The sequence below is a fragment of the Panthera pardus genome, unplaced genomic scaffold (assembly GCF_024362965.1).
Source record: "Panthera pardus isolate Hobbes unplaced genomic scaffold, ASM2436296v1 HiC_scaffold_20, whole genome shotgun sequence".
Lineage (NCBI taxonomy): Eukaryota > Metazoa > Chordata > Mammalia > Carnivora > Felidae > Panthera > Panthera pardus.
In genome coordinates this window covers 34,162,409-34,181,165 of record NW_026526766.1, presented here as the reverse complement: position 1 = coordinate 34,181,165, position 18,757 = coordinate 34,162,409, and the positions used below count along the sequence as shown (strand labels likewise).

The following is an 18,757-nucleotide window of genomic DNA, read 5'->3' as shown; positions in this document are numbered from 1 at the left end:
CTGCAAAGTGCTGCTCAAGTGGTCATATTGAATAACATGGCATGGAGAGCATTCCTTGCATTAGGTATGGGGTGCTAGCAACTCTTAGAGAAATAAAAGAAGGCTGCTCTAAGTTGTGTAGTTTACATAGCTGATAGTTTTTCTATTATTAGAGTTCACCAAGAAAAACTTCCCTCTCAAGAAAATGAATTCCTTAAGCAAAAATGTGTGAGCAACATCTTTCTCTCTCAAAGTGGTAGTTTTCTGTTATTTCTGATTTAACTCTGAAAATAACACACAAACATCAAGACTCAATCCCAAATGTTTTCCAAGACAAGTTTCAATCTTTCTGCTCCTTTCTTTCTTTGTTTTAATCACAGATTTATTGGGGGTGGTGTGGCTGGAATTTCAGTCAGTTGATGGCATTTCTTCCCCTTTGAATGGAACTGCAGGGGATGAAAATCATTAGGGGATGTTTGTATTGTATTTGGATGAAAGGGTTTTCCTTAATATGTGTGCCCTGCTTGCAGCCTACATTCTTCAAATCACTTAATAGTGCAGAGTTGACATGCCTCACACATAGTGGAGGCCCGAATGAGTGACCAATGGGATGAATGGGCACACATGAAAGCCAAGTAGAAGGAAACGCTAAAAACACGGCCCTCGTGTATGAAATTTGGGCTGTGTTTCATTTGTAGTGACTACCTAAAAATGGAATCCAGTCAAAAGGTCATTTTTTTTTTTCACTTATAAAATAAAAGTGCTTTCACAAAGAATCCCTAAGCTGGAAAATATTTTAGAAATAATCTAGTCTAGTGATTTTCAAATCATGCTTCCTAAAGCTGTAAAGCAAGGTTACTCCACCTTGGCTAAACATTTGAATCACTTAGGAAGCTTTTCAAAAAAATATGCTAGAACCTCATTCCCAAAGAATCCAATTCAGCTCATATGCATTGTCCCAGGGCATATGTTTTAAAAGTTTTCCAGATGATTCTAATGTACAGCCAAGGTTGTGAACCTCCATTCTAGGGGTTTGGCAGTCGAAACATTTGGAAATCTGATCTGATAAGTGCAAGTATACGCCCTGAGGACAATATAATAGAATGTATTAAATGGGGAAACTTGGGATGTGCTTGTGCCCTACAGAGTTCCCATGAATTTTAAAGAAAACATTAGACTTTGGAAAATTCAATTAAACAGCATTCTATCATGTATTCCTTGTACAGGACATTCTGCAGATGTACAAGGTATGCACAGAGATTAAGACCCAGTCTTTCTCTTAAAGATTTTATAGTCTCGCAATCTGGGATTTGGCCTGTGGCAGAGGCATAGGGAAAGAATGAGAAAAAACAAGTATAGATATGACTTTAACAAAAGGCAAGTGTGTTATGGATGGCACAACAAGCATCGAATCGCAGACAAAACATTCCAGCTTTCAGGATCTGGTCTAGTTTCTCATCTCTTCTTCACCCAGTATAGAACTGACCAGACTGAGCAGTTATGACATCCAAACCCTTAGAACACAGCCTGTTCTGGGGCAGCACAGCTCCGAGATGGAAAAGCAAAGCAGGTGCCTTGTTCCTTCTGACTTCCACTTGGTACAAGGTAGGATGTTTCCTAGAGCCTGAGACTCACTAGGTAGGAGGTCCCTTTGATAGAAGGGAAAAAGTAAAAAGGATGGGTGCCAAGTGTCCTTTTCAGGACTGTTTCTAGGTGTCTGGCCGACCACTGGTTTCTTTGCCAAGGGGAAGGCAGAGAAAAACAACTGTTTGACTTCATTTGCTTTTGTGCTTCTCAAAGTCAAAGATTGTTAATAGCCCCATGTTATCATCCATTGATTCACTTAGCAGATATCTTTTGAGATCTCCTTAGGGTCCAGGTTCTGTGCTTATTGATGGCCATACAAAGAGTGTGGACATGCTCAGGACTTAATAGGTCACAAATATATGCAATAAAAATATAAGCAGATACCAAATAAGAAAATGAAAGAATGGGAGAACAGAGGCAGGACAAATTCATTGTGTTTAGCGGACTGCAATAAAGTTTGTAAAGAAAGTGGTATTTCACATAAAAAGGGCAATTGACAACCAATTTATTTCCTCTTTCTCCCTATCTCCACCCTTCCCTTCCTTTACTTCCTCAAATATTTATGAAGTACCTACAGTGTTTAAAGCACTATGATGAGAGTTTTGGGCTTCTAATCAGACATCAATCTGTTCTCAAAGGGTGGAGAGGAAACGTTTCCTAAATATGAACACCCACTAGAAATCGTTAAGTGCCGTAATTAAAGTGTAAGTAAAGATGAATAAGACAAAGACAGGGAAAAGTTTCAAAAGTGACTGAAAAAGTTGTAGTCGTGATGTTTTTGTTTTTGCTAACTTCACTGCTTTGAAAACTGCTCCTGAATATGTGCAAAAGCATCCACAGCTACACTTGGGGACATTTGCAGTATCTGGGAAGCAGGTTGAGGGCTAGTAACAGATCCCTGTCAAGGATACCAGGACCATTTTTTTTGCACTGGTCATTTATAATCCCCAGCCTGTGAAGAGATATACTTACTATTATGCGGAAATCAACTTGTGCTATGTCATTTCTGAGTTTCTGAAAATCATTTTCTGAAACTATTTGAAAGACCCTTTAGAAATGAAGTCACAACTTTTTATGGCGTTCTTGCTAAAAATGTGAAAACTTAACTTGATTGGTGGACTCAGAAGTCTTAGAAGCTTTGAAAAACTGCTGTGCTTCAGGTTTTACCCTTGCTTTCTTTTTCTTTCCCGCACCCCCCCTCATCCTAACCATTGAATCTTGAAGCACATTCTTTTATTAAGGAGATTCAACACCCTCTACAGTAGTTGATTGGGAGTCATTAACATCCTGTGGCAAGTCCTAGTCTTGAAAGATAAGAGTCAACCTCATGTGATAAAATTTTAAACAAATGCTGCTTTCCTTTTTTTATCATTCTCTCTCTCTCTTTTTTTCCTATTATTCTTTTAAACAATACGAACTTTGGCTGGCCACGGAACCAATAATAATAACATTGTAGTTTAAAATTTAACTTTATTTCCAGGGTATAGCCCATGCCATTGACATTCTGTAGATAGTGAAACTAAGCTTTTCCTCATTCAAAGACTCTTGCTATCCCTCCCAAGAAATATATGTGATTCATTTCTACCATGTGCCCCATTCTTTTGCTATTCAGCAAAATGGAGCCTGCTTCACCAGTTTTTGGTCTCTGTAGATTTCCCCTTTATTGAGTGATTAATTACTGGCTTTCTGGTGACTTCTTAATCTTTTTCTGTATTTTAAAATATTCCTTCATTTCGAAATTCTCTAGTGTAGGATACAAACTCTAAATGGAACATAAGTAACCGCAATTACTTTCCTCTTTGTTCAGCTTTGCCTTTACTACCAAAGACATCATTTGGAAAATGTGTTAAAAATCACAAAAGTTTAAAACTTAAAAATAAACACTAAGCAGTTACTTTTGTCAATGAAAACATTAGCATTTAAAGGTTAAAGTGACAAAAAATGTGCTTATTCCTTGCATTACTAATAGAGTGTCCATTTATGTTAGCAATAGTTGTATTTTTAAAAGATGCTGCAAATATATAAAGATTGGTGGCCTCTGAATATTTAAACACAATATACTTAAGACAACAAAACCAAAACACACTTTTATTGTTAGGGAATATTGAAACCCACTGCTTAATGTATGAGTTAATGGAACTTCTTGACAAATCACCTGTTAAATTTTAGCTGACAGCTTGTCATATATTAATTATAAATAATTGTAATATACGGCTATCATAATGCATGCAACAAAAAAGAAAGAAAGAGAGAGAGAAAGGTAATTAGAGTATATCCTTTGTTTTCCCCCTTCATTTCTTGCTCACAGGAAAAAAATGACCCATGTTTCACTTGGGTTGGGATAGTGCCAATGGTTAATGGAATGCCCCACTCTACTAAAGAATTTAATGGGAATATCCATTTGTCACAGTCACATGCTGTAATCTCCAGTAGCAGAGCCAATGGAAAATAGCATCGTACCATAACGTCCTCTACACACTGCAGGTGAGGGGGAAATGCAGCAGCTGAACTGAACAGAGTCAGGGTGCAGGGCCTGGCTTTTCTAGGCCTGTCTTTAGAGGAAGATGTGGATTGCTTTTCTTTAAGAGAACAGTGCTGTGCTGCCTGACAGCAACAAGAAATGCTGCCCTGGAGAAAAAGACAGTGCATTTCTTTCACATGGAGAAAAATGTGAATGTTTGCATAGCAAGGCTCAGAATCTCTAACCAGCTGTTTGTCTCCTGGAAGCCCCCTTGTTTGTAAAGAGACTTTGATTGGTGGAATCAGAAAGACCAGGATTAGACTCTCATTTCATTTGCCTCCTAGTTCTGTGCAGGAGCTTCCCAATCTGAAGGAGGGCAATAACAGCACCTAAATGTGCAATGTTACTGGTAGAATGCATAGGATTATATGAATAAAAAGTAGCATGGCACCTAAGTTACAACTGCCTTCCTTTCTTTTTTACAACGTAGGTGGAATTATGGTATAGTCTGATTACTGAAGATCCTGTGTTCCCAAAGAAATCAAAATATTGTTTTGTGACTATATTTAATATCTGTTTTACCTTTCTCAATTGCCAGTTCTGTATTTGGACTAAGAAGTAAGCTCCTGAAAAATGCTGTATGAATTAAACTGGGAAAACTCTCTCAAATGAACATTTTAACACTTGTAGAGATTAATGGTCATTTGAAGATTAAAACCATAAATTATTATCCCATTTGTGCATTTAGCAGCAAGTTGGTGAATTATATTAAACATGACTAGCACCTATACGACGAGGTCTCAGATATTCATTTCAGTACCTTATGAAACTCTTCACCATCTTCAGAACATGTCCCTTGAACCTATGTCATGTTTCTCCATTCTAAATTAAATTAAAAAAAAAAAACTGGCCCTCACAAAGAAAATATCATCGACAACAAGTATTTGATTCCTTGGTTAATAATGTGTAATTGAAATAGAAGTAAAAACACAAAATTGAAAGTCAAACAGATATAGGTTTAAAATTCTAGCTTGGCCACAAGCCAGCTATGTCAGCATGGCCAGATTAGTCTCTGGATTCCTGTTTCCTCACTTGTGCAATGGGGCTAATTATACTTAACTAGCAAGGCACTTGTTAAGACTGGAGGCAAGGCAGTGTCTTCGAAACTTTTAATTGCTAGTCACATGATCAAAACATAAGTTTTACAGAACAATATTTAGTATATGTAGCACACTCTTCTTTCTTTTCTTTCCTACTTTCATTTCTTTTGCTTAGAAAGTTGTTTATGACCTACTGGATTTGTGACCCATGAAAGGTCATAATGTGCCTTTTGTAAACAGTGGGATAGCATGATGTTTAGTACATAATACAAGAGTAACAAATGATTACTATCATTGCTGTTATGATTATTTTTAGTCTTTTTTAGGATGTTTCATTATAGATGAGAATAAAATCTTTCAAGTACTTCTAGGAACTAACTCCTTTGGACGGGGTCCAAAATAGACTCATACTCATTGTGTGCTGAATTATGCACTAGAGGGGGTTGTGCTATAGCAAAGTTCCTATATGCTATTCATAACAGAATGTTAGAGTGGAAAGGAACTAAGAAAATGTCTAGTCCTATTTCTTCACTTCTCTTCATGTAAGTATTTATAGTTTTAAAACAATCTATATTTATTGCTCATAGATAAGTGGGAAAAACAGTTTGACCTAGAACTAGGGGCAGTTAGGAAGAGCTGGGGGCAGGGGAACCCTGGGTCATGATATCTGCATTTTGGGGCTGCTTCTGCCACCAAATAGTTGGATCACCTTAAACTCTCAGGGACTCAGTTTCCTTACCTATAAAATTAGGTGATTTCAACAGATAATTAGCCCACTTCTGATGTTCTTTGATTTCAAATCTCCAAACAGCAAACATTCCCAGAGGTTATAGGAGATGCCACAGAGTGCTGTTTTGTTACAAATCTGTTGTGAATGTGTTAATATTTGTATATGAGGCAGCTGTCTTACCCCACCTCTGTAGGATGTGCACAGAAAGTCTGGCTTCTTTGTTTCTTCCATCTCCTCTTCCTCAGCATTGTTGCCCTGAATAATGCTGGATCTTGTACAAAAATAGCTCGGACTTGCTAGTCGCCTTATCCCACTGCCACTTCTTTTTCCAAGACATTTGGTTATAGTAGGACATGAGCATCTAGGACCTCATTGTGTCAGGAAAGTATGGTCCTCCGGCTAATCTCACTTACTTATATTGTTCTCTGTCTGGATTGTCTCTTCTTTCTGGATCCCCTTGCTACCTGCTGATTGCTCACCTTAGTCATGATCATCTCTAGGTTCTCTAGGTAGTCTAACTTGCTATCAGCAGGTTACATTGTTACTTCCTTGAGTACACTCTTATTAGACAGCAGTCAGCCTTCCCAACTGGGATCTTTTAAAATAAGGTCAGACCTGGTCAGATCATCTCTCTCTTTTTTAAGTTTATTTATTAATTTTGAGAGAGAGAGAGAGAGAGAGAGAGAGAGAGAGAGAAAGAGAGAGGGGCATCAAGAGAGGGAGAGAGAAAATCCCAAGCAGGCTCCTCACTGTCAGCACAGAGTCCCACGCTGCTCCATCCCACAAACTGTGAGATCGTGACCTGAGCTGAAATCAAGAGCGGGATGCTGAAACAACCTGGTCAACTCTTCTTAAATGTGGCAGAGGGATGTGTATCTCTCCACCAAAGGCAACAGCAAAGGATTATTAGGGCTTTAAGAACTTTTCTGTTTGTCCTTCTGACATCCAACTTTGCAAGATGAAAATGGGACTCGCGGTTTATGGAGGAGAATGTGGCAAGGAGAAAGCCAAATCAGTTTACAGTTTACACCTTGAGTGAGAATCACCTGCTCAGATTTCTGAATCCATCCTTAAGGCACAGGGGCAGTTGTCCATCACACCTGCTCAGCCTCTCAGTTCCTTATGTCATCAAAAAGCCTGAAGGGTACACCTTGCTCCAGAAGCTTGCACAGATATGAATTTCTTGTAAAGTTTTACTGTAAGGCTGACCACACACACACACACACACACACACACACACAAGTACAAGGAAGAGTCAGGCCACACACACACACAAGTACAAGGAAGAGTCAGGCCACAACGATCCCTCCTGCCCTGTCCCCTCACATGCTGGAAAACTGAACTTAATTTAGCAAGGCTCCTGCAAAAATATGTGACTTCTTTTTGGAGCACAAAAGAGGCTGAGGATTACTGACCAATCCTTCAGTGTCTTTCAGGAGTACAGCATGCAGCTGGAGGCAACAGTCAGGATGCTGGATCATCTTACCTTTGCCCTTTCAAAAACAGCCTTGAACCTGCAGGCATAAGTATTTTGTGTATGTGCTGGCCTGAACGCAGAATGAGCAAGGGAGGGGTTGGAGGCCCTGACTTTATTTAACCTTTCTGACCAAGTTTCTAATAAAATTTTGGTAGGCCAATTGCCAAAGGTGGCTCCCAGCTATTGACTTTGTCCACATGCTAGAGATCCTGTGAGGAGTGACGAAGGTTAAAATGTGCCTGTTAGCTAACAATCCACCCAGTGTGTTCTGTGGATGAAGGGTTCACAGATGAAGCTTGTGTAGCGGAACAACTGAGTGCATGTCTAGGGAGAGGGTTTTAGGTGTTCTTCAGACAAGCTGGGAGCAGTGAATTTCCAACATCCTAAAAGGGGGTAGCATGGAAGCAAAACAAAGGTTGTCACAGTAAGATTGATTCCATACTTCCTTTCCTCTCTGACTCTAAAGTAGATCCTACAAGCATCCCTGAATAACACTGTCAAGGTGAACTGGGGCGGACACAAACTGTCTCATCAAGGAGCGCTCCTTGTATTATTATAACTGCTTTGAATGGGGGCGCGATCAGTATTTTTTTTTTTTCCTCCAGTGCACCAGGACACAGAGCAGGAAGGACCCGGGTGTGCATCTCTTAGGAGAAGAGTGAATTTGTTAGAGGGGGTCTTTTCTGGCCTGGTGGATGGATGCTGGAGAGTGACGTCACCCCACCCCCTCCTGTGTGTGTGTGTGTGTGTGTGTGTGTGTGTGTGTGTGTGTGGTGCGCCTCCTTCGCCCAGCTCTTCTGTTTGCCCCTCCTTCGTCCAGCTCCCCGGCCCTTTCAGTGGGTCAGTGGTCCAGATTCAGGAATTCGCCAGCGGGCGCAGCGGGCCCGGCTCTCCCTGCGCCTGGGCGCACCCACACTCACACTTCTAGCACTGGCAACGCGCACACACACTCTCCCAGCGCCGGGGCACCGCGATTCTGTGGGATCCCCAGCACGTTACGAGGATTTTAGAAATCACTCAGACAAGGAAACAAAGAAAGAAGCTTTTCCAATCACTTTCCTGAGCTTTTTGATTTAATTTCCCCACCAAATCACCTCGCCTCCAACCGTAACCACCAGGTTCAGGCCAGGTCCAAGGACTGCGCTGGACTGGCCATCCCACCTCCTGGCTCCCGACTCCACTCGGGCCGGTCTCCAGACGTCGCCTTACCCCCTCTCCCCCGCTTCCCCTCTTTCCCCGCCGGCCTCAGTTTCTGGTTACCTCTCGCGTGCGCTTCACTTTTGGGGGGAAGAAGAGAAGAAGGGGAGGGAGGCGCTGAGGGGGGCAGCCGAGTTGCTATTTGTGGCCAAAGAATCCTCTTTAAAAGAAGCAGCAGCAGGAAGGAGGAAACGAGAGAAGCGGAGGGAGAGGAGACCCGGCCCCGGACCCCCCAGCCGCGAGCAGCGGAGCATCGAAGAGCGGGAGGAGGAGGAAGAGCAGGAGGAGGAGGGAGAGCAGACACAGCGGCGGCGGCAGCAGCCGGCGAAGCGAGCGCAGGGAGAGCAGGAGGAGCGGGAGGAGGAGAAACCGCCGCGGAAGCCTCCGGCTCACAAGGGCCAGGAGGACGGCCCGGGAGGAGGAGGAGGAGGCGGAGGAGGAGGAGGAGGAGGAGGAGGAGGAGAAGAAGGGGGTAGGGGTGGAGGGAGGGCGGGGGGACGCGCTCCTTTGGATGCTGGATTTCGGGTTTTTGGACTCACTCGCTGACTCTCCTCCACTTCCTCGCTCTGGACTGGGCTGGCCGTACGAGGGCCGGGCGGCGGCAGCGACTGGGGGGACTCCCGCGGCGGCGGCCGCAGCTCCGCGGGATTAAATTGGCCGCCCAGAGGCGGCGGCTCGGGCAGGCGCGGGCTGCGCGGCCGTGGCGGGGCGCGAAGGCGCTGGGGGAAAGTGCTGGTGGCGGCGCGGGAGGCGGTGGCGGCGGCTGCCCGGAGCCAACATGACCAGGTAAGTCCCCGAGTGACCCGGCCCGCCCCCGCCCCCGGTGTCCTCCCCTCCCTGCGCTCGGGGCTTGCCCCAGAGCCCCGCTCCGGCAGCCCGCGTCTCCCGGGCCGGAGCTTCCCACTCCCGCGTCCGCGAGCCCAGCGCCCCGGCAGCCGGAGCGCACACAGTTTGCTCTTCTGAACCTCCTTGGGCAGAGGTCCTCCCCTGCACGGCTTGCCTGTGGGTAAAAGCTCAGACCAGGGAGAGTGGAAATTCTAGAGATGGAGGGTGTTTGTTTGGATGGACCCCCGCTCTCTCCTCCTAGGGTGGGCAGAGTATTGTGGAAATGGAGGAGCAGTGGGGCAAGGCGACCCTACCCAGGGATTCTGCTCCGTATATATCTGTATCTTTTTTTTTTTTTAAGAGGCAGTGATTACTGTTTTAAGGAGGGCTGGTTATGGTGAGGGGGCGAATTCTTTTTCTTTCTTTCCTCTGAACTAGTGGGGGGAAGGAGAAATAGCAGGAATCGAAGTCTACAAGGCTGCCATAGAGGAGGGGGATTGTTTTGGAGACCTTTCCAAGGCAAGAATCAAAGATTGTAGTTCTGCTACGGGAAGCTGCTGTTTTTACTCATTCCGTAGGGAAGGAGACGCAGAATTTATAATGAAAAATCCAAGTTGCAGGAAACAATTTAAAAAGAAAGCCACAACAAACCAAAGGTTCTTTGCTTTTCTGTCGATTGATTGTAGCTTTTATGTAGGCATGTGGAGAACTTGCATTGTTTATCTGCCAGGTTGGTTTTCAATTAGAAGCACTAACAAATGAAGTCAGGTTTCTTATGCTTAAAAAAAAAAAATCTTGAACAGTAAGTATGAGATTGGCTTTCATTAATTGGGTGTTCTAGGATTCTGAATAGTAGTTCAATTCCCCAAAATCCGGACTATCGCAATCTACTTGTATTGTTTCCAGCTCCCCTCCCAGTACAGACTTGCAGAATGTCTCTGTTTTCTAAAATTCTTGAAGTGATCCCCCAAGACCAAGCTACAGTTTGTGCCTTAAGAACCCAGGAAGATTCTGGAGGGATCACTCTCTCTGTATTATCTCTTAAAGTTTTTTTTTTTTTTTTTTTCTTTTACATGCCTGTAGACATAGTGGCACTGACCTGGCAGAGCTTAGCACCCTCATTTTGAGCCTCTCAGAGACTAGTAACTGCTTGTGACTTGAGATAGATTTACTGTAGGACTTCCAGAGCTACAGACATGGTCCTGTCCCCTTGATGTGTTCCTTCCAACCATCCTGTAATAACACACATATGGGGACTTAGTCCAACCGTTGATACTTTTTATCATTTTGGCCATTCTGTCCTGTTTGAAAGTGTGCACACCCACTACTCAACTTGAGTAGAACCGAGGTGATGTACCAAGACTTGAAATATTCTGATTTAAAAGAATATTTAGATGATACTAACTTGACGATGCTAATATGAGGCTATCCAGGACAATGCTTAGTAGATATTATACTTATTTTGAAAGCATACTGTGTTATATGCCACAGATAGATATTATTTTATTGACTTAACAAAGATAGAATAAATGTTAAATGCTAGATGTCCGAATTCTTGAAATAGACACCCTAAATGGACATAGAAAGAAAATGACCTTACCTCCCACCTCCCATAATTATGTACTGTACTTTGCTTTTCAATGGAGCTAGCAATTCTGTGACAGATTTTTAAAATTCACCCTCACGCTATCAGCTATTATTGTACTTTCAAAGTGTGAAATTGACAAGCTGGTCAGTTTCATGAATTCAGCTGTCAGATTGTGTCCAGTTAAAAATTGCTAAAAGCTGTAAATGTGCCTGCCTGGAATTTTCTTTTGTAAAGGAAAGACAGCAAGAAGATGAGGATTAAGGGGTGTTATTAATTGTACATCCTTTAAAATAGGTGCGCTCCACTGTGAGTTTTATCACTGGCTGTTGTTGGGAAATATATGCAGATTTTTACTATTTTAAAAGTGGCATTCAGTTTGTGTCAGTATTTCATTTACAATAGTCAGCACTTTACTTCGAAATTATCTGTTCTTAAAGCCCTCAGTAATAATAGTATAATGAGTGAAATTCAAAGAAGAAAATTGTCTCTCAAATATATCTTAATATATTTGAGTAATATATTACTTTTGTAATGACATGTAAAGAGATGGATGTTAAATATTTTATTGTGGAGGTTATGTAACACAAATTCTTGGACCAGTGTGGTTGTAGTTACTAAAGTAATGAAATGTGGTGATCTACTTCAACATATGTGTATTTTGGTAGATAATCATGAAAGTAAAAATAATTAAAGTATTAAATACAGTGATTTGATTTGCCTTTTAAGATTGACATTCATTTAAAGCCAGAATATCTTAAAGTCGAGAACTGAGAATCGGAATCCCCTCATCTGCTGCTATTTGCTAAGCCACTAGGGGCCTGTATAACTGTTCTTATATCCAGGAGATACCCTCCTATGGCATATGCAAACCCTTCCTAGAGAGACATTAAAATAAAAAAAAAAAAGTAGGCAGTCCCCTAAGTTTTTGTTTTTAGCCTATTAACTCAGACTCTAATGTTAGCCATAGACATTGATTGAAGAGTTTTTCAAGAACACTAGTTTAAGACCATGGTGGTGTAAGGTGATTTTTCATATAAAATGTGAAACAGAAGAGGTATTTGTGCAAATTCATATGTGATCTCAGTTTCTCAGTGTATATCAAGGATAAACAAGTAGGAACATTAATAACTTTTTTATTGGGCTGATAAGGATGTCATTTGCATAATGTAGGGTTAAAAGATAAATGAAACAGAATTACTCTAAGGAAAGTGTAGTCATAGATTGATGGTGTGATTAAACTAGCTTTGTAAGTGCTGTGCAAGTTAGTATGGAAGGAGAATCTGAGGCTGTGACTCCAGTGTAGTCAGCACTTGAGGGACCTGGGCTGAAGATGGACTATACATTTTTAAGTGTCAGTTTCACAAATTTGAAATCGACCAGCTGTGGCAATCTTGATAGACATTAGGCAATAAGGTCAAGTATACTTACACTGTTCTTTTGTTGATTTTCAGTTTTTCAAACTGACAAGGGTGACTATTTGTAAAAGAGCCCACCAATGGCATTTGCATATTGGATTTCCTTCAGACTGAGCTTGATTTATCAAGCCATTAAACAGTTCTATTTTTAAAAAGATTCTATGGAAAAATAGGAATTCATTAACACAATCACATATGAAAAGTACCATTTCAGGAAAGATGGATTCCTCAAGGTGATTTTGCTTTCAAACTACCCTTCAGTTTCAGCTGTGCGTCTGTGGGTAGTCTGAGAGTTTGAGTATGTGTGTGCTCTAACTTGTGATCCTGAGAGCATCAAACTTTTACACTCAGGTCTTTAAATCTAAGCACTTAACCTTTGCTCATGGTTACCCTCCTAATTCCCCCCAAAGTTTCTGGTTATCTCAGAAATGAACTTTACCTTTGACATAGTGTGCTCAACTTAGTGGCCACAAAATACACCTTTAGGATTTGTATTATAAGATATATGAAGTGCTAAGTATACAGATGTTAAGTATCCAGTTTTCCAGAGTATTCAAAGAATGTATTATGTTTTTTTCTTATTTTCTTAAAGGGACAGTACTTTTTGGTTGAAAAGTTTAGTGTGAGAAAACAAGTTATATTTTAAGCTACGCCTACTCTGGGTGCTTTTTTGCCCTAAGGAGTTATTCACCTTTTCTTTGTACTGTTTGGTTTCTTTGAAAAAAATCTTTTCTGGAAGCTGCTTACTTGTGATGGCAGAAAGGCACCTTGCAGCCTGAAGCAAAGTCTATGTTTAAAAACATTTCTTTTTGTATTATTAATGATTTGCCAAGAAAGAGCAAAGGGAAGAGTTAATTCTTTCCGTGCACGACAAGATTGAGGATTCCTGTATAACACGTCAACTAAGAAATCTGATAATGCGGAAGAAGATTGCTTGGAAGGGATTTGTCAATGAATTGTATTCCCACAAACATCACTTGTTTAAGCTTCTGTAATTTCATAGCACAGTGATATTTCCACCAAAGGATTGGTTTGTTTGGGGATATGTTTTCTATATGAATAATCTCATTTGCTTCTAATTAGTAGTTGGTAACACTTTTAAAATTTCATGCTTGACTTGCATTTGTTTTGACAATTGAAGTGTCCAACTCCCCCTCTTCCCCATTTTTAAAATAAAAATGTGTTTCGGCTCTTCACAATTAGTCCCTTAAGAAAGATAGCTGAAAGAATATATGGCTTGTGCTTCATGATTGTTCATTATATGAAATTATAGCCTTACATGTAAGAGTTCAGCATTTCCTTTGCGTCATAAGTCTTGGGGAGGTCAAAGAGCAAATGCTTATACGTTACAGCAGTCTCTGACCTAATGCAGCCTAAATAATAAAGTCATGACGGTGGTGCTAGACTGAAGCATTAATGAAATAGAATTCTTACAAGAAGTATTTCACAAAATTACATTTAAGGCCTCTGCCCCTCGTTTCTCCTCTAATAAATTACCCATTTGTTTTCACGTAATCATCAGTAAGTTTGCATTTTATTCTTTTGACATTTTATTTATCAAATATTTTTAAGACTTAATGTTAAAATAATTTAAGTGTTATATCCACATGTACTGCTATACACTCAAAACAATGTGTCAGGTGGAGAGGGGGAGGGATGACTAAAATAATGCCTGTAAAGCCCAGTGTTCTCCTTCTCAAGATAATTCATTCAGTATCTTTCTGTTCATTATTTTCTATTTGAGGCTGATATGTTTAATTGGATCGTGTCAATACTTGTCAGTTTGTCTATAGCTTTTTAAAAATTACCAAAAAATAGAGCAAAACTGAACTCTTTCTTCACTTTCCACCTTTGCTGTCCCTTGAATCAAATCCTATGTCATAGATCAGTAAGTTAAATGAAGGAATTGACAGTTTGGAAAGCTAAGACAACTAATTTTGTCTATAAGCCAGCAGATCAGGTGTCTCGGCAGACCAGTAATGTTGAGACCGCTTAGAGGATCCTTGCTCCCCCCCTGCAGCACACATGTCTTGCTTTCCTTTGCAAATGACTGCTCTTAGGTGGCAGGCTCTTCTCTGGCTTCTTCAGCATTTACAACAAAATATAAAAGAAAATGCAGGCATCTGAGGCTAGGCTTTCTGTAAATTCTTTGGATTTTCACTGACCAGAAACTCTTCTTAACTTTGACATTCAAATAACAATGTCAGGAGCAGTGTGACCTTTACCACATTGCTATTTACTGGATTTAAGCATTGTAACTCTGTCAGTTTCATGAAATTGATTGAATTTATAAATTCTTAATTGTATTTTTTTAACAGCCTTCGAGCTATATTCCTTAATGTAGCAGTAGCTAACTAAATTGAGACTGCCAGTTGCATTTAGAAAATAGCACTTCTTAGTATTGCTTTTATATTAGGAGATATTGAACCTTCAAATATATAAAGGGATTCTCTGTATCATCGGGTCACAAGTAATAAGAGACTTATCTTTTCAGCTTCAGTAAATCAACCTTTATTAACAAAAATTTTTTGTTAGCACTGAATATATAAATAATTGAAAATTAGTTCTTGTTCAATCTTATTTAATCCTTCTAGTATATAATGTATAGGAAACTAATGCTAAACATTGCAAAATCTCAAGGTACTTCCTTCCTTCTTTCCTTCCTCCCTTATCCTTCTTCTTCTTTTGCTGTAGTGAAAAGAACATAAATTTGGTACAAGAAGATCTGAATTTATACATCCGTTTTGTCACTTATTGTCTGTAAAATCTTGGGAGAAGTTGTATAACGTTTCAGTGTCTTGGTTTCACTGTCTGTAAAGTGGAGGAAATAATCATAGATATAATGAAGACCCAATAGATAATGAGAATTTGTCTTATTTTTCATTTTAAACACATTCTGGTTGTAAGAGTTTTGTTAGGAACATGTTATATTCATCATTTCTAGTTTTCACGATAGAGTTTTGCTGTCTTTAGTTATCTGCTACACATTATTGCTACCTGATTTAAAAGTTAGGACTTGGATGCGGATGTTTTGCATGTTTGCCCAATTTGCATCGTGCTGTGGACATGCTATACTTACTACGCATGCTGGAACTACCTTTCCTTTCCAGCATGTTTATTGAAGTCTGTATATATCAGTATGTCATGGTACGCAATCTCAAAAAGCTTTTAAAGGGAAAGCAAGAAATGGTTTTACCTAAAATATACAAAGAGTATTTTGCTTAAAAGTAAAAAAAAAATATATTAATAGATTCTTGATGATATTTGATGTGAAACTGCAGTCTGGGGGAAGAAATGTTTAGAAAAGCAGTTAATTAAAATACTGAACCAAAAACTTGCCTTTTTTTTTTCTTTAATGGTAGTGCATCTTAGAAAGCTCCTTAGCTCTTTGCTCAGTGCAGCTGTCCTTCCCCGAAAGATTGGGTTTCAAGAGCAATGATGGATGGTGGGTGCCTGTAGCCAGTTGTGGGGTTTGTTCTGAGGTCAAATGTATTGATGGAGGATAGGAATTTACTGCCTTCTGTCTCTCGCTAAGATCTGCCAGTACAATTTCACAGAGAAAAATTAGACTAGACACATCAAATGCTGATCCAGTGTCCCATTATAGGTCAAAAAGACATTTGTTTCCAATGTTTAAAATATTTTTTAACCGCCCCCCCCCCCTCATGTTCCATCCCAACTAAAGGGACATACTGAGTGTGTGCACTAAGGGTTTTTTACTATACAAGTAGACCCTGGCCTCTCTGTAAAAACAATCCAAACTACTTGTAGTAGTAACTTAATTGAAATATTATTAAAGGATTTTAAGAGAGAAACAAAGTATGCTTAACGATGTCTCTGGTTAAAATAGTCCAGTGTGATTATTTGATACATGGTTTTATATCTTATTTTAAATGGATCTATCAAGAGTATTTGACTAGTTGTAAGTAATAGTAATCTATTGGAAATGAATTACATATTCTGAATCCACTTAATGACCAAGGGATAATTTTCACTTTCTTCCTGGGCGGGAAAGAGAGGGAATTGTAATATTTTTTTTAATTTTGTTTTTAACGTTTATTTATCTTTTGAGAGGTAGACACAGAGTGTGAGTGGGAGAGGGGCAGAGAGAGAGGGAAACACAGAATTCAAAGCAGTCTCCAGGCTCAGAGCCGGCAGCACAGAGCCCGATGTGGGGCTCAAACCTACAAACTCTGAGATCATGACTTGAGCCAAAGTCAGATGCTTAACTGACTGAGCCACCCAGGCGCCCCGGAATTGTAATCTTTTTTAGAGGAATATATTTTGGGGAAGCATCTTCCATTGAAAATATCCCATGGATGGTAGTTGTTCTCTCTGAGTTCTTTGACACTCACTTTTTCCATCAACATTATTTCCTCTTTATTAGATATTTTGGCCAGTGTGTCTCTATCTCTATACTAAACTCTTTTTTTTTTTTTTTTTAGTCATTTCATCTACGGCCCACTTCAGGTCACCATTTGTCCTGTCTACTGTGGTATACCTATCCACCTCTCATAGAAGCAGTAATTTCTGCATAGATGATCTTCAAAATAAATTTCTCAATTTCTCAATGGAGTTCCAGACCAGATTTTTAATCTGCTTGTTAGATGATTGAGAAATAGAAGCTCTCCTGGATCCCACACTCTGCATTTTATAAACCTAAAATATTATCCTCCATCCATACTCAAACTGACATTTTTTTTTCTTGGTACCTCATTATCTGATTTATCCCTGAACCAGAAACTTGGGCGTCACCTTTATCTCCTTCCTTCCTTTTATTCTTGACTCGATCCAATTTTGCACATTCGATTCCTGTAATCTCTTTTAACTTTATCACTCCCTTTCTACTGCTTCCTTTCCTGCGTTGTTGACATGCTCAACACACCATTCATAGCTTCCTAAGCAAACTCTGTGTTCTCACATTTCTCCTCTCAATGCTTCCTAAAACGTTTTGCTTTCTGAAAGGCCAACTTTCTCAAGTCTGCACATTCAAGAGCTAAATCCTCAGCACAGAATTCCAAGCACTTTGCATTTGAACCCTAACCTACATGACCAACAGCCTCTGTCAGACAACCCCAGGTGCTCATCTTCCTGCAAGTTCAGAATCCCTGACATCAGGAAGAAGACTGCTCTCGGGCACCTCCAGTTCTGGCACTGTTTCTGGAATCCTTTGTCTCCTTACCAGCTATCCCAACTTGCATCCATTGAAATCCTTCTAATTATTCTCTCATTTTCTAATTCTCAGCTCAAGTACTGTGCCCTTTTCTTTGAATTTGGTTTGAGTTGAATTTAATTGAAATCAAGAATGTGAGGAATAATTATTCATTTGAAACGTCTAATGATGCTCGGGACACTGAGGTAGTTAAAAACTAAGTTTCTTTTAATTTTTGTGAAGCATAATAGCAGTGGCTGATGCATCAAGTCATAATAGTGATAGTTGCTAGAATTTACTGAGTGCTTACTATGTGCCAGGCATTCAGCATAGCACTTTTTTTTCAGCACCACATTTAATCTCTAAAGTAACTCTGTATAAATTTGATGTTTTTATTATCATCAGTTTATTTAGAAGGAAATGGATTCATCGAGAGGTTAAGTGATTTGCCCAAGGTTGCATAGATATAGTAAAGACAGAACTTAAAGCCAAGATTTTAAGTCAAGCAATATTACAATCCCAACTTTTGTCTACTCCGGTCTTAACTCTCACTATATGATTCTTGTGTGTGACGGGATTTTTAAAAATTTATTTCACATATACCAGGCAAATAAGACCAATATAGTGCCGTCTTGACCCAAATTCAGGAAAAATCTTGGGCATTATGTAGGTTTCCAACATTTCTGATGACTTTCTTCTGCTCCTTTCTCTGTTTGGGACTGGAGGCATTGATTTTTTTTATACTTAAGTTGTTTGGATTAGATGGCTTAATTTTGGCAGTTGCCTTCTAGCTCTAAAATTTTATGCTTTTCATAAAGCAGTGACACAACTGCCTGAGCTTTGGATCAGAAGTGGTTAAATGAAATATTTCCACCAAGAATAGTTTTTAAAATCACAAAGGCTGGTATTTTCATAACTGCCCAACAGGTAAGGAATCAAAGCACTTTGTATAAAGAGAAATATGGATCCAGCAGGATTATCTGCAGAGCGTCCTCCTATCAAAGAAATGAAATTATGCCAAGTGACTGAGATATATGCATTCTATTTATTGGCAGCCTGCCCTATGCAGTTTTATCTGGGAAATTCCATCACTTATAATGTCTCTTCTCAAATACTCTATTTTCACTGCCTACCTGTTAATTTCATTATCAATATCAGATGGATGACTTGGTAAGTTTTTCTCCATTTAATCTGTTTTATGAAGGTTCAGCTTTTTTCTTTGTCAGTTTTTGGAGGCCTATTTCTG

General features: G+C 39.9%; 1 protein-coding gene across 33 annotated transcripts in view; it reads left to right on the top strand.

Moving 5' to 3' along the window:
* Positions 1–18,757, top strand: part of PTPRD (protein tyrosine phosphatase receptor type D) — a 1,374,111-nt gene that overhangs the window by 845,733 nt on the left and 509,621 nt on the right. For 7 of the 33 annotated variants that reach the window (XM_053907936.1, XM_053907935.1, XM_053907934.1 and 4 more), the window contains exon 1: positions 9,027–9,317. The exons of the other annotated variants lie outside the window; for them this stretch is intronic. The gene's annotated coding sequence lies outside the window, so the exon portion shown is untranslated. Of the gene's footprint in view, positions 1–9,026; positions 9,318–18,757 lie in introns of those variants that run through there. 33 annotated transcript variants of the gene reach the window in all.